At 39.4% G+C, this 16,665-nt stretch overlaps 1 long non-coding RNA gene across 1 annotated transcript in view; it reads left to right on the top strand.

Moving 5' to 3' along the window:
- The window catches only part of LOC116699186 (uncharacterized), a 30,197-nt gene extending 15,423 nt beyond the window's left edge, over nt 1-14,774 (top strand). The window contains exons 3-4 of the long non-coding RNA XR_004334388.1: nt 13,653-13,688; nt 13,811-14,774. This is a non-coding gene — a long non-coding RNA (uncharacterized LOC116699186). The remainder of the gene's footprint in view (nt 1-13,652; nt 13,689-13,810) is intronic.
- The last annotated feature ends 1,891 nt before the right edge of the window (nt 14,775-16,665 follow it).

Consider the following 16,665-nt stretch of genomic DNA (forward strand, 5'->3'; position numbering starts at 1 on the left):
ATTTCAAGCATGCATGTGTAGGCCTGTTAACGTGGGAGCCGAAATAAAAACGGACACGCCACGTAGATGACACGCTCGCGCACCGCATCCAGTGTGTAGCCGGCCTACGGGTAAGCCGCCCTATCAACACAAAATCTTGGTAAAAGTAAAGGAAAAAGAAAAGGAAAAATGGACGTGCAATTTAATGTAATGTAACATGGACAAAAGATATCACAGCCCAAACTTGTTGCTTTCATATTGTTCCTCAAGTTGTTAAATTCCTGTCATTCTTTCGAGTCTGATGAAAAAGAAAACATTTGTAATTTGTTAATTTAAACACAGAGGAAACAGGCCTGCTGACTTATGACTTATTTGGCAAGATTGAGAGGATCCTGGCCTTGAATTCAGAGTAAGTCAAGTGTTGAATTACAGTCATTCTACAGCAATTGTCACAATGTGTTTCTGCAAAACTGGACACTTCACAGGTCTCAGTTGCAATAGCTGACACCTACACTCAAAGAATATTTGCTTTAAAATTCATGATATGCCAAAACCTTTAGATTGTGACCCTTCGGTGGGTGCTTTTACACACCGATTTATGTGTTTAGCATGATTCTGTCAAATCCTAAAGCAATGTTTAAGAATAGATAGAAAGAAAGGGGTGCTGATTTGGTAGACTGGTGGTTTGACATCATTAAAGAGGAAACCCAAGCGGTCCTGCTAGAGGCCCCTCAATAAACAGGCTGGTTATCACATCACTAACATTTATTTAACCCTTCTGCAGAAGGTGTTCTGTAGAGGTTGTGCAGGGGCAGCGGAGCTGTTCCCAACTCTCTTTTGACTGTTACCAACCTTAACCGATTTCCTAAACACACACACACACACACACACACACACACACACACGACACAGACACACACACACACACACACACACACACACACACACCCAATCAAGCCCATGCAGATTTATAGTATTGTGTAGAGACACACAGTTGCTGTATTCTCTCTGCCATTAAGTGTTTTTAGACTCCTCTCAAGACATCTCTCCCCCCCTTGAACTCCACTACTCTCCGTCTCCCACTTCATGCAGTCTTCCCAGGCTTGGCTGCTTCTAGGGGACAGAGGACTAAAAACATGACTTCAGCAGAGAGAAAGGTTGTAGGGTCAAGAACTGAAAGGATGAGAGGATGAAAGGATGGGGGGAAAGCTCCTATCCCTTACCCCCAACTCCATTCCTTTCCCGTTTGCAGTGAGACCGTGTACGCAGCTCTCTCCCACACATCTCCACATCCCAGCACAAGGCTCTGTGTTTTCTTAATTCATTACTTAAAGGAAAGAAATGTAGCCCATATGAAAATAAATATGGCTCTCTTGGATCAGACCATGTGTCATAGTGCGATAGCTCCTAGGAAAAGGCTGTTGTTTTAACCGAAGGAGGATGAAACTCTCTGGCTCTGCGGTGCATCTGTCACTCTGCTCTTTGTCTCCGTCACACAGCACAGACCAGCAGCATGCAATCTTATCACATGATTTAGACCTAAATACATTATTTTAAAGTTGGTCACACTCAACAGTGATGCCAGATTCACTGGGTTGCACTCTAAAGTTAATGACCTGAGACTGAGCTTTTGGTTTAAGCTGTATATTCTTTACGCAACTTTTTCTTTTGCTTTACTAACAGCCCAGGGAGGGCAAGGTCGGTCAGTCCACCACTTTCTTTCAGACTGAAATATCTCAACAACTTAGTGATGGATTGCCATAAAATTTTGCATATAGCCAGAGCATGAATCCTAATAACTTTGGTGACCCCTTGACTTTTACTCTATCACCTGATAAGGGGCTTTTCTTTCCATTTTTTTTATAAAATGACTCCACTATTTGATAGATTCATGAGAAACATTCTTGTTCCCCATAAGTGAAAACATTGATGATTCTTTAACGCCACCATCATTTCAAAATTTGTGTTAATCCAATATTTTTTTTATGGTCATTACATGCAAAACTAATATAGACAATCACATCAGCCTCAGTTGTACTTTTTATTAAGTGCTAATTAGCAAAATACTAACATGCTATCAAACTAAACTAAGATGGTGAACATGGTGAACATACCTGCTAAACATCAACATGTTAGCCTTGAGCATATTGCCATGCAAGCATTCACATTTGTCCCAGAGCACTGCTGTGTCCGAGTACAGCATTACAGCATGGCTGTAGGTTATAGTCTTGTAAGAAGGTAAATATTTATATGATGCACTGTTTTTCTTATTTACTTCTGGATATATCTCACATTTCAAGCTTAAATTTTAGTGTTAATATTTTAAATATTTGCATATTGATATTTGCACTCATTTCTCAGTGCTTTTAGTCTAGAGCGCATTTAAATTCCAAATCTTTGCTTTAAGCATACGGAACACTGAAAAAAATATATCAAGATCTGGACAACAGTTTCTTGCTATTTGTTTCAGAGAAACCCAAGCACTTGTCATTTGGAGTCCGTGGCTATCTTCATGGAGTGTTTCCTTCGGGTGAGGTCTGTTAAATGGCCAATTGAATGCTCTGTCAAGCAGAACCTTCCTGTGACCCTAACACACACCGGGGCTATGTCTCAAATCGCGCACTTCCCTTAGTGCACTTACAGAAGTACACTTCGTGCACTACGTACTGTCTTGGATAGTGCGTAAATTTTGACAGAGGAGTGTTGTCTCAAATCGCGCACTTCCATGTGCACTTACCGGAAATGACGATCACATTTCATCCCTTCTTCTTCTGTACAATTGGGAATTTCACCAGGGAGAGCATTCCAGTCTGCTGCTGTGTTTCGCAAAAAATAATTCCTGCTTTGTTTTTGATATTTTAACAAAAATAAATGTGATATATTTGCTCCGTGTCACGCCAGGATGACGATTGCGACGCCGCCGTCATGTCACCCCCCCATTAGCTTCAAACAGTACACACAACTGTATCGTAATATTCGTTCTTGTTACTGCACTATTAATTCATTAATTATACCTATTCTTTGTAGTCCACTCTTTTAAGTATATACTTATGTTTCTGCTCTAAAAATCAGTAAAGTAAATATTCATTCATTACGTTACTGTTCATTTTAATGCTCAACGGTTTCATGAGGACATCCTTGTTGCCCATAGATAAGACTGTTGTTATGAAGCATTACCCCTTACAACTTACCTAATAGACAAACCATCATTACATCTTTTATATAAGTTGTATTTTTGTTCTAAATGGTCTTCATACAGTGACAATACAATAGTGAAAGCAGAGGTAACAGAATTGACATTTAAATAGATCCATTCCTTTATATTCATTATATGCTTGCTACAGTCATGCAACGTGTAATACAAAGATGACAAAGTTAAATACTTTTAATATTATTTTATTTTAAAATGTGCTTGTAGTTCTGCAGGCTCCCCCCCCCCCCCCCCCCAGGCCGTAGCTAGTCTGATGGGGATAGGGACATGAGGGGGGAGCAGATTCTCCAGGGGATCCTTCTACGGTCTGAGGGCCATCGCACCCCTAAATGACGGACCTTTATTCCTCGTTTGTCCCTGAAGAGACGGGTTATACAGGATAATCATCAGGGGGAAGCAGTATAAACAAGATCTACATCAGGTGGAGGCAGAAACAGTGGATACGTTTTAACATTACGCTACTGTTAACGTTACTGACAATCAGCTGATCGCTATTTCGCTGAGCTAACGCTCACGTCGGATTATGTACAACTTGTTAAGATCATACATCTAACACTAAAATCGTCTACAATGGGACAAAAGTTTAACACAAACAACAATATACTACAACACATGTAACGGTAGCTTATAACTTATTTGCCAATATGGTTAAACTGCCGCTGTTAGCTAAGGTTGGCTTGCTAGCACGTCAAATTACGGTACTAATAAACGTTATAATTCGTGGTACAAAAATGATTATCGACTGTAAAATTAACCAAGTAACATTTACAAGTGGCTTATATGTTTAGCAAAAAGACTCACGTTCAACTTTGTATTGCTCCGTCGGTCCTCGCTATCGCGTCTTCGGCCGCCGCTATCAAAAGTTTTTTCAACGGTTGTTAGCTCCGCCCCTTCCGCTACGTAGCCAAGATGGCGACCGTTGAGTGTGGAAAGTGTCCACCATCTACACTTAACTTTGTGACCGTTTTGAGTACACCATCCGGGTATTTTAAGTACACTTCATTTGACCGCACTTCGACAATGTGAACGCACTATGTACTCAAATAGTTAGTATTTAGTACAGAAGTGCGCGATTTGAGACACAGCCCGGCACTCACACATCAATGCGCGCGCACACACACACCACACACACACACACACACAAAACTTTACTGCACTGGCACAGTCGAACACAATCCTTTGCTAGAACATCAATAGTTTGTTTATAATTAGCCCTGGCACCTCCTGACTACTTAGAGAGAGGGATTGTTTTTGAAAATGGCCCCTAGGGTCCTGTTGACTGATTGGCCTGAGGTGGTTAGGGGGAATAAGGAGGGGGAGAATTGAGGGTCTGCAGTGTGCAGTAGAGGGTCTGTTGCTGGCCCACAGTTGCAAGCTGCATTCCTCTCAAGCCGCTCTGGACCTTCGTCTGACAGCCACTCTGATAATATCCCAGTCAGATAGAGTTGTAGGGGCGGCGTGTCTGAGCCCTGTTCTGAATCACTCAATTAGTGCAGCAGGAGTAGCAAGAGGAGGGATCTGGAATAGCTTTCTTCTCCAAAACCCTAACTAGCAACACAGAGTAGTACACAAACAGTTTGAGTTAACAGCATCAGCAGTGTTTAATCAAAGAAATGTGAGGTGTAAATACAGTTTGTGTGGTCTTGCGGCAAATTCTTTGTTAGGGGAAGAGGTGTGTGTGTGTGTGTGTGTATATATGTGTGTGTGTCTGTGTTGTGTGTGTGTGTGTGTCTTTCTATAGAGAGTACCATCACTTCACAACCTGACTCCACATGGGTGCCCTATGATTGGTGCCAAGATCTGCTAAAGAGATCTATCACCCTACTATGAATTCAAAGCTATCTGCATGTGTTTGTCATGGATACATTAAAAAAAAATAAGCACTTTAGTCTACCCTCAGTTGAAGGTGCTATTTATTACATCAAAATCATTTTCTAAAGAAATGTATAACATATCATTGCATGTAATGTACACTTTAGTTGTAATAATAATGCACTAAATAACGCATGCTTGGCTAACTATACAAAAAAAGCAGTAAGCAGTATGTTGGACAAAATAAACCTTCACAATCTTTATCAGTAAATGTTTTTTTTTCTGTTGTCATGGAGTACAGTGAGTGTAACTATGGTGGCTAACAGGGCATCCAAAGTCAAATCAGCTATTGTAGCCATTTCAGAGTTTCACGGATTCAAGGATAATTCTGTTTAATTACAAATATTATTCAAGTGACTTCTCTTAAACCTGGCTCTCCTTTATGTTTGTCTTGGAAGCTAAATGTTAGCATTATCCAAAGGAATGATCACCAAAACTGTAAAACTACTATGGTGTTAAGTGTGTTTATTTTTTTTTAATTTCCCCAGGAAACTTGTATTGTGTCGTGTGTAGTATCAATGTTGCTGTGTAAAACTTGCAGTGTTTCTCTGCATTTCTGCAGGGCATTTTGTGTGTGCCATCACATTTGTGAGTGGTTTCTATCATTTCCTTGTGTTTTGTCAATTTGCAGATGTTATTTTCAGTTGCAGAGCATTGAACTCTCTTTTCCACTGTAAAAATAAGAGCCAAGTTGTAATTGACTGTAATTATCTGGTGTTTAAAATTTTCACCAGAGATACATGTAAGCCTAAAAATGAGAAACACAAATTTAAAAGAAAATGGATAGACAACACAACTAAGCAAAGACTAAGAAGTATTACCATTTCTGGAATTGTGTGAGACGTGCTGGGGAGTTGAAGAAACAATAACACTAATTCAACTTCATTTAACCAGCCTTCTTCTTTGTGTGTTTTCTCCGTCACTATTCAGCTGCTCTGCCAGCCTGCGATTGACCCCTCACCTCCTGCTGACCCGTCACCTGCAGACACCCTCTGTGGCTGCCTCTGATGTGGTGTTTGCTCTTATGTACAGTAGGGGTTAATCACACACCTTGAGTGAGCGACGTGGAATTCTATACAATGGGTCCACTGGCCTGTGTTGTCTGAGGGCTAAGAGAGGGATTAGAGATTAAAGGGCAGCCAGTGTGTGTGGTAAACAGCAGATAACAATATTTTACCTGTTGTTTAGTCAGCGGATGTAGATGTCAGTCGACTTTTTTTCTACTTGATAATTTTGACTGAAAGGCTGGTGGCTGCAAGAACTGTGTGTATACTCTCCTTGTTTTTACTCCTGGTATTTCCTGTTGTTGTAAGTGCAAAGTCAAGAGACAAGGGTTGTTTTACATGTAGTCTGTACTAACTGTTTTTATTGATGGTTGGCATCATTACAGCTCCAAGATTTAGCTCATGTAAATGTATGTTAGCTGGCCTTAAAGGTTTTAAAGGTCCCATGACATGGTGCTCTTTGGATGTTTTTATATAGACCTTAGTGGTCCCCTAATACCATGTCGGAAGTCTCTTTCCCAAAATTCAGCCTTGGTGCAGAATTACAGCCAGTAGAGCCAGTCCCTCAATGACCTTTTCTTAGTATGTGCCATTTCGGAGTCTGTAGCTTTTGAGGAGGAGAGAGGGGGCAAGGTGGAGGCTGGGGGTGTGGCCTTGACCAACTGCCACTTTGCTCGTTTGAAAGCAATGATGTCTCTCTCTCATGGATGGGCCAAATTCTCTGGGCAGGCAAAGCAGAGAAAGGGGAGGTAACCTTCTGGATTTCAGATTGGCCAATTTGAGCTTTAATTTTCTCAAAGGCAGAGCAGGATACCCAGGGGTTGGTTTACACCTATCGCCATTTCTAGCCACTGGGGGACAATAGACAGGCTAGGGGAACGCATATTAATATAAAAAAAACTCATAAAGGGACATTTTCATACCATGGGACCTTTAATAGCGGTAAATTTGAGGTTGGGTACTATTTTTTTACTAATATTAATATGGTATTTGGTATAGCTTTCTGGTCTGAAGGTTCTTATGGTTTTTGCATACTTTGCTCCTTTTTTCTTCCTTCTTTTTTCTAGACCTGTGCCATGAGTTATAATACACTTATTTATTAACCCAGCTGCAGATTAATATTGATTTTGCATTGATGATCTGATGTTTTTCTATGTCAAAATAAGTTTAAATTAAATGATAAAAAAACACAATAACATGTTTAAATCACACACAAAAAAGAGAAAATACTTGACCACACCTCACCAATCTACTGTTGGTTATCACAGCCTCAATGAAAGAAATGTTTTAGTCATTATTTCAAAACACACATGAAGTGTGGTTTTGTTGAAGCTGAAAAGTTGTAGTGCCTTATGGTATTACATGTTTATCCACCATTTATGATAAACTTTTATCCAAATTAAACACAGATATATTTGAGTTAATATAGCGCATACCCCCACAAATACTGCATGCCACATCTGTCACACTGTTCCTCTCTCAGTCTCAGAAGACTTTGGGGGAAAAACAACTTCAACATCATTGATTTTGTAATCTGGGAAGTAACCCAACATGTTTGTAATATTAATTACATTTTTAAGCTTTGTGGCCAAAACTTGCTTGCACTGAAAGACAAGCTCCTAACAACAACAAAAACATATTCCCTCAATTGGTGAGCGTCATGCTCAGGAATGGTACTGTTTGAATGATAATTGTAACAAGACACTCCTTCAAGAACATGGTCAGTCACACACTAATTGAAGCTGAAATACATGAGTTATAGCGTAACAATTTATCATAAAAAGCTCCATTCATTTTTGTGACAGCAGAAACAAACTGAACCAAAACAGTTGATATCCTCTCACGGGTAGATATCTGCAACACACAATGAGTGGAAAGTGAATGCATATCCATCAAAGGGACTGCTTAAAGAAGATTCATGGCTGATCAGTGCTCTTCTTAAATCAGAACGCCAGTAGTGGTGGAAGAAGGACTTAAGTAAAGTAACACCAAATGTAAAAATACTCCATTACAAGTAAAAGTACTGCATTCAGAATTATACTTAAATACATTTTCTGTTGAAACAAGTTGAAGTGGAGCAAGTTCATATTTATATTAGTCTGGATCAACAACAGTTTCTTTACAATATAATTGCTGGAACCTCTGGCGACAAAACTGTTGTTTTGGGAAACAACAACTAACTTTGAGTTAGAAAAATAGCAACTTTTGAAAGTTTGGATTGTGCAACAAGGTATGCCTGCTTGGTTATTTCAGGTAATGATTGTAAAGATTTACAAAGAATGTGTTTACAGCATTTACTCTCTAACTGGGAGATTTTGGGACCGTTTGGAAGGGATTTGCTATGGACATAATACGCACGTTGATACACTGGTTAAATTACATTTAACCATGTGTCCAGCTAATTTAAATGGGTCACGTTACTGTATTATGTGAATTATTAACTTAATTTCATGTGAAATATTTTTTGTGGGCTGCCTGGATCTGGAAACATTTAACAAGTCATTCAGATTTGGCTCTTCTTGCTATGCCACACGCAGGACCATTAGAAAATAGCACCCTCCATCTGAGTTTTCACAATATCACAATTTTGTTCTTGCAAGCCAAACAGAGCCGACTGGGCTTTTCGGTGGGAACAGAGGAGGAATACAGGTATATTCAGTTTGAGAAAAATAGTGTATTTTTAACATTAAAGCATGTAAACACGTTCTAGTAAAAATCAAAAATACAAGCATGAATCTGAAAATGTGTTTTTTTAAAATATTAATATTTATATATACACATATATATAATAGATTATTAATAGATGTAATATTATGTATATTACATCTAGCAGGCTAGATTAGCAGGCTATTGTCATTTACTATCTGAGTTATGTAATGTATCACATTGAACATCAAGTTTGCATTAATTTTCCTGTTATATTATTGTTGCACAAATCAATCTGCACTTAAACTGTTTTACCATGCATGAAAAATGAAAGTTGGACAAAGACAAATGAAAAATGGATGCACACTGTGCTGGCTTGCACAATTGAATCCAGTTTCAAAGTTGCTTATGGATTTTCTAAAAAATATTTATTTGTAAAGGAACAACGTAATTTAAATATTGAGGGGAAAATACGATATTTTCCTTTGAAATGTACATCAAACTATAAAGTAATAATACAAATAAAATAGAAATACTTTAAGTACAATACATGTCATGACCCTGACGTCAGGCTGTAAAACTGAGTTCATTTCCGTAATGACATTAAGAAAACAAAACCAAAGTGTAACTGATGATGAATCCCTTCTTTTTAGTCAAAATACCGCCAGTGCACTTAATAATTTGAGGGTGAATCATGGTATGACAATGTTTACTTTGGATCACAGCCTCTCACAAGACATCAGGAAATAGGGGAACAGCAGGGAGTGTGGCTGCACAAAACATTATGTATGTCATTACATTATTCTTTTAGACCACAACACCTGATGAGCTGATTTTTTTCATTCCCACACGGTCCTCTTACAGTAATGTGCCTCCACAACCAACAATAAGTCATTTTCGTTGACATGCAGTGGGTGTGATGGGGATGCTTATGAAAGAAATGACTCACCAAAAATGTTACTTTTGGAAATTTTAGTTAATGATTTATGAATAGCCTCTGGTCTACAAATATAACAATAATAACAAATTGAAATGTAGTGGAGTAAAAGTTCAAAGTACTATAAGACGGTAGTACAATTAGCTTACCTCAAATTTGTACTGAAGTCCAATACTTGAATAAATGTACTTAGTTACATTCCACTACTCTTACCATGAATACAAAATTGTTTTTCTCCAGTAAATACATTTTTAATAGTAGTTAGGTATTCTGTTTCTACTCAATAGACATACTAAGAGGAAAAAGACTCTGGCCTGTTTGTATTTCTTTAAAGTGCTCATATTATGCTTTTTGGGTTTTTCCCTTTCTTTTCATTGTGTTATATATGTTTAGTGCATGTTAAATGGACTTCAGAGAAAACACTTTTCACAAATTGCTCCAAACAGCTCTATTGTAGTCCAGCTTTTAATCCGTGACGAACGTGCGTCACTTTGTAACACACGTTATAATGTTCGCCTAGCTGCTAGCGTGGCACGCCCTCATACTCTGCAACTGACTCACTAGTAGTGCTTACCTAGTTACTGCGCATGTGTGACTCCCTATAAAGATGGAACAAAAGTGAGATGCCTCACTCTGTAGCTAAAACGGAGAGCTACACACACAGATACAATACAATACTAGATACAATTAGGGCAATGCAAAACCCCAAAAGCGGAGATAGGGAGAGGGGAGTGACAGGCTTTATCCCAGTAATGTACATCCGCTGAACCTGACTAGCCATAATGTGGAGATCATTTTGACAAACATCACAATATGTTTTGAGTGACACCAGGCAGTTAATTTTTTTATTTTTTGGTGAACTACCCCTTTAAAGCCTTGCTTGTTTAATGTCATTAACAGCTGGCGGTGGGCAAGTGCATCTCTGAGTCTATATAATACCTTCAGCTGGCTGGGAGCTTTTCCTGGTCAGAGGGAAGTGTTAATCTTTTCACAATTTCAATTGTTTTTCTATGTTGTCTGTCATTACTGAGCTAGAGACACCATTCTGGTGAAAATCGGTGAAAATTAAACTAAAATGAAATTAATTTTAAGTTGTGTGATGAAAACAGATTTAGAACTTTAGAGCTTTTGATATTGCTTAGATTTGTAGCTTTAAAGCTGCCACATACCAATTTTCCCTGTAAAACTTAGCAACAAGAGGAGTATAGTGTCAACAGAATCTGGTTTCAAAGGAAATTTCTGATGATATTTCCTAGAAGAGGTGTTGGTGAGAGTCAGATCCTGCCTGTGTCCCCCCCTCACTCCCACTGGAATCTGTTGACAAACTAGGTTTAACCTCCCAGCTATGAGTAGCTGGGTTCAGCTTCTTATTACTCTGTGTGGAGGAGTTGCTTGTCTGGTGAGAGATGAATTCTAGTTGTGGGTTATGATTCAGGGCAGAAAGAGGTATGGATTTAAAGGTTCCTAAGCACCTGTAGTCACTGTATGAGAGAGGAACATATGAATGACGCTTTGATTTTAAAATGGGAACAAGTACAGATTTTTTTTCTGCATTATTACCAGTTGAATCCAACTGTTGCAAACCTTAACATTAAGCTTCACTGGGTGTTTAAGGATCAAAGGAAAAGCATTTAGATCCCCTTCTGTTTTTTTAAGTTAAACCTGCATTAGTTGTTTTGTTTGACCACTTTGGGGCCGCGCATCAAGCTGTAAACAGTACATTGACACAATCTTACGTATGAATTTGATTTGATTTTGTGTTACACATCTAGCACATACGGGCAACATTCATTTTGAGTCAGGTTTCTGGCCACCTGATGAATGTAAGTCCATTATTTACTGTCCTTTTAGCTAACTACTGATGAAAATATCTGGCTTTTAGGCTGTCAAATGCTCCTCTATGTTCACCAGTTAGTGTTGCTAACTTTGTCTGTCTGCTTTCAGAGAAGGAGGAGTGAACAAAAACAGTAATGTTATGGGCCATATATCAAAACTTGGATCTTTACAATTATGATTACTATTTTGAAATGCAAGATGTACTGTACATACAGTTTTTGGTGAATTTTATAGTTCTAGGCTGTCATGGTTTTCAAATACATTCTTTAAGATATGCAAAAAAGTTGAAGCTTGGTCATATTTGTCATTCCATCCTAATGAACATAAAGTCTGGATTATTTTTGTCAAGGTTAAAAAGGTATTGCATGTGCAATATAAGTGCACATTGTTTTGGGAAGTCTACATTGAATTTTTATTTATTTCTTTAATTGGCTCTCTTTCACAAAACGATGGAGATCAGTATTTTTAGAAAAAAATTCTTAGATAAGGATTTTCTGCAAAATTATTAGTTTTGTCAATAAACAAACTTTATTTTAACTTATAATGGTTATAATAATGGTTTCTATCCATTCTTGATATTGAAATAATTCTAACAGTCAAGAATTGTATAAGAGATTTGTATAGGTCTGAAACATGCAGAACCACTGGCAATGCACATGATGAGTTTCTGGCCACTGGTCTGCTGGCAAGATCTACATGATGCTGCCGAGGCACACTGGTTTAAATATAGTCTCAGGAGGAGATTAAAAAAAAAAAAATAGTGAAAGCTGAATTATCTCTACTTCAAAGCAGCCAAATTGTCAATACTTCCTCATGACATTTCAAGTTGTGCCAGTTCTTTCATCTCTGCCCATGGTCCTTTAGGGCCAGGCACTTAGATGGAGTCAGGAAGTCATTGGTGCTGCTTGGCATACTGTGATGCCGGAGGCAAAGCACAATATAGAGACAATCATCCTTGTTGGAACGTTTATTCAGCCAGACCTTGTTTCTTTACTTTATGATCTATTGTTGTATTTTTGTCAGTGGTAAAACTCCTGTCAGCTTCACTAACTCTCTGAATTAATTACTCAAGAGGAGAAGAAATCCTGTTGTATACTACCCCTGCTGGGGAACCCCCCTGACTATACAAAACCTAAGCAGCTTTCTCTTATAGTCACCACTTCGAGCCACTAGCTTCACTTTTACATGACAAATCATTCACATTTCCAGTCTAGTTGTTTCCTCCGAAACCATTTCACGAACAAAAGAAACCCAAAAGTGCTGATGTAGCATGAAGGATGGTGTTTTCATAAGTGGTTCGGCGTCTCTGTCGCGAAGCCTGCCACACAACACTATCCATTATCTTTCCGTGGGACAGGGGAAGTTATCTTGGGGACCTATTGTATGCTTGGTGGAGTTTTGACTTTGTGTTTGTGGCACCTCTGCTGTGCATACAAGAGGTGTTGGGAGACCAGGGCTGGAGTCTCGGATCCCAGAGGAAAGTCTTGGCTCCAGGGGGCCTGTACTCCCCTCTGGCTCTAGCTGGGATACTGGGGAAGCCAGGCATGGAGACAGTAGGATAGTGGGGGGGCAAATGAGCAGAAGAGGTGCTAGGCCGGCTCTTGCCCTCTCACTGACAGGATCTGGCCAATGTCCTGCCGCCAAGGGTCGCGGCCCAGCTTACGCACACAAACTTATCTCCAGTGCATCTGCTGGGCCGCCTGCACAGTCAGGCTGTCTCCGTTGCGGGCCACAAGCGTTTTCCTGCTGGGGGTGAGGATGGTGGGAGGATAGAGGGAGGAAGGGTGGGCTAGATGCATGGGGGAGAGAGGAGCTTGAGGCAGAGATGGACGGGAGGGGGCTCAATGTGAAACTGCCCCTGTAGAGGCCTGCCAAGTCGCTGAGCTATATGGAAAACACAAGCTGCCTCCAGGGTAACAGGACCACTTCTGAATTTCTACAAACAAAAATAGCTTCGATCTCTGGCTACGAACTCTCTGTTCTCTGGCCCTCGTCGCTTTTGACTTCCCACACAAAGACAAAGCTCATGTTCGAACGTAAACAGACCTCAAGAACAACTTCATTTACAGTTGAGAAGGGGAAAAAAGAACACAGAAATTTAATAATTGTGTGGAGCCGAGTGTATTTATCATTCCTTCTCTTCTCTCGGATGGCGATGACCTTTCAGTGACCAGTTGTGGAGACCTCAATCAAGGTCCCATTGGTGAGCCATTTCATCATTTAAACAGCACAAGATCCAATTCTCATGACCTAATGCATTGTAGAATGCCTGAAATCTGCTGCTTGTGTTTTCTCTTCTCTCCCTCAACCCTTTCTCATCAACAGCAACAGGGATCCATAACAGGAAGCTGTTGGGACAAGGTGGTGAGCTCTCAGACCAAACAGCACTGCAATGTGTGTACTTTTATAAAGTCAGTAATGCATCATTTGCTTTTTTGAATAATTCATATGGCATATTTGTCTATATTTGATAGTTTACAGTGTAGATGCAGTTAGGAAACACGGGGAAAGAGACGGGTATGACACGTAACAAGGCTCCAAGAGTCAAACCAGTGACAATGCTGTTTTATGGTAAACGTCAAACAGTAGGCCACCAGGACACATCATTTACATTTTTTAAAGGATCAAATTTAGTACAAGTTTATTACACCTTTGCATAATTTTGGCCTTCATATCTATTGGTACTGATAACATTGCACACACCCAAAAATTGTTGAGATTTGAAAACATTACGACAACAAGGCTTAACAATAAGGCAAGTATGGTAGGTCAATGTTAAACCAGGGAGTTGGTCTGTAAACTGGGATTCATGTTTACAATGTACAGTTTGCATAATGATTTAACTTTTGTTTTCTCCAACAAGTAAGTTTGACTAACCTGGGGTTTTGCTTTAAAACCCAATTGTATCGCCAGACAAGAACATAGGTGTTGGACAGTGCTGCCAAATAAAGGATTATGTTCAAAGACAATCTTTAAAAAATTCAACCTGTCTTCTACAATATCTGTGGATGGAAACTATTGTATGGTTAAATGTAGGGAAGAATCATGGTTACGGTATAGGATGCAAACTCGGGTCCCTTATGTGCACTGTTTGTTGGAAAGCAATGACCAATGTTTCGTTACATATGTGCCTGTGTCAATTACAATAAAATTGAATTGAATTACTTGCACTTGGCACTGAATGTTAGATGTATTGTGAGTTCAGACCAATATGGACAAAATTGATACTCTTAAAACCAGTATGATTGGGTTCCTTTCCTAGTCTGGCTTCTTTTATCAACGTTATTATTACCAATATGAATGATGGCAATAGAAATAATGGCCAAACTACTAAAATAAAAACCAAGTTGTACAAAAAAGCAAAAACGTGTGTGTGCGCAATGACAATTTGTTTTCATATTTGGCAGCTTAGGACACACACATAGGCTGGTTGTAAAAGGGTTTCGTCAGCTTGGGATGCCCAAAAAGAGGGCTAAACGGCTAATACTGCGTTCTGTCTGCTATCATAGGCTGCCGCCATATATGACGAAGATACTGTTACTCATACCCATAAGAACAGAGGGGTATGCATGAAGACCTGCTGTATGCCAATGACCCATGATTTTGTATTATCATTATGGATTTAACAGCATGTTTATGTCCCTGTATATTATTCTTTTCAAGTGGACTTAAATAAATTGTTAATGTGTGTGTGTGTGTTTGTGAATTTTACAGTTCGAAACATTTGTAATGGCTGATAGAAATAAACCATCAAAGCTTCCTTGGCTTTGATTCTGAGGTAGTCTGTGGGTCAGTTCCTTTGAGTACTTTCATACTAGTTCTAAAGTCCCAAGACCTGCAATAGATCCTGCAAGTCTTACATGACAGCACACCCGCCACTGACACATGCACACCTATAAACCTTACGCGCACAACTTCCCTCATCTGCTACTCATTGGGTGCACTGTTAAATCAGGACATTTAACACAAAGGTAAAACCATGCAATGGGTGTTTACAAGGCAAAGTTTAGCCATGTGACCTCCAATGCTAAGACTGTTTGACAGTGACTGAAGGAGGAAGGGAGCAGTAGGGCGAGGGCCTGATTATGGCGTACTGCTCTTCAACCTTTAAACGCTCTTGTTGTTAAGACACAAACACCACAGTAAAATGGAGCCAGCGCTATTTGAGCCATATTTCTGTTTAAACTGACACAATTGTGAAGCAAACAGGAAGTAACATATATGAGGAAGAGTTAAATTTTCCCTCCAATGGGCCCCTCAGTTCAGAGTTTTTTTTGTTTTTGTTTTTAGCCGCAACATGTAGTTAGGATGGAGGGTGCAGGGAGAGAAATAAGGAAAAGAGTGGAGGAGAGACAAACTCCTTAATGGACATTCTGTTCTGCTTTGACTGTGATTCCCAAGGTTGCCTGTCTTGTGTGTGTGTGTGTGTGTGTGTGTGTGTGTGTGTGTGTGTGTGTAGTGTGTGTGGTGGTGCCAGGCACAGCATTTCTTCTGGCTCACACAGTGTTGACCCTGCCCTGTACTCTCCTCCTACTATGGGCGAGGCTTGGTGGTGAAGCACGTAGCAACACTGTGCTAATACTGATATGTGCATACACAGAGGCCAACAGACAGACACACACACACCTACCTACACACACTCAAAGAATAAAGACTGTGATATTTGCTCATTGCATAAATACATTCAAAGTTCAAAATCCTCAGAAATGCATTCATTTTAATGTTTATTTCTCTAATATTGCTGCTTTTAGTGTGCAAAATAGCTCAGCTGTAGTCTTTTAACATGCTCACTGTTATCCATGAATTACTAGACGATGGCTAACAGGCTGCCAATCACAATACAGTGAAGTAGCTTTATTAATGATGAGGTGTAAAAAAAATTCAGCATCGTTCACATGTCTCTTCTACTTCGTAGTTATTATGGATTGACTGATTTAGAAAAACAGAAGAGTTCAAATAGAAGCATTTGCTTCCCTTAATCTTACTCCTTCCATTAACATCACCCGACACTCTCCACCACAGATTTTATAAGCGAAACAAATATTCCCATGTGAAACAAATTGCAAGGTATGTGAAGTTACATTCCTGCAAATGTTTGACCCTGATTTAAGGCTTTCTTGCCCAAGTTTGAATCTTGTTTAAAACCTCCATTTTCATGTGTGAGCCCACGTTGTCCGATT

This window comes from Etheostoma spectabile, chromosome 12 (assembly GCF_008692095.1).
Source record: "Etheostoma spectabile isolate EspeVRDwgs_2016 chromosome 12, UIUC_Espe_1.0, whole genome shotgun sequence".
NCBI lineage: Eukaryota > Metazoa > Chordata > Actinopteri > Perciformes > Percidae > Etheostoma > Etheostoma spectabile.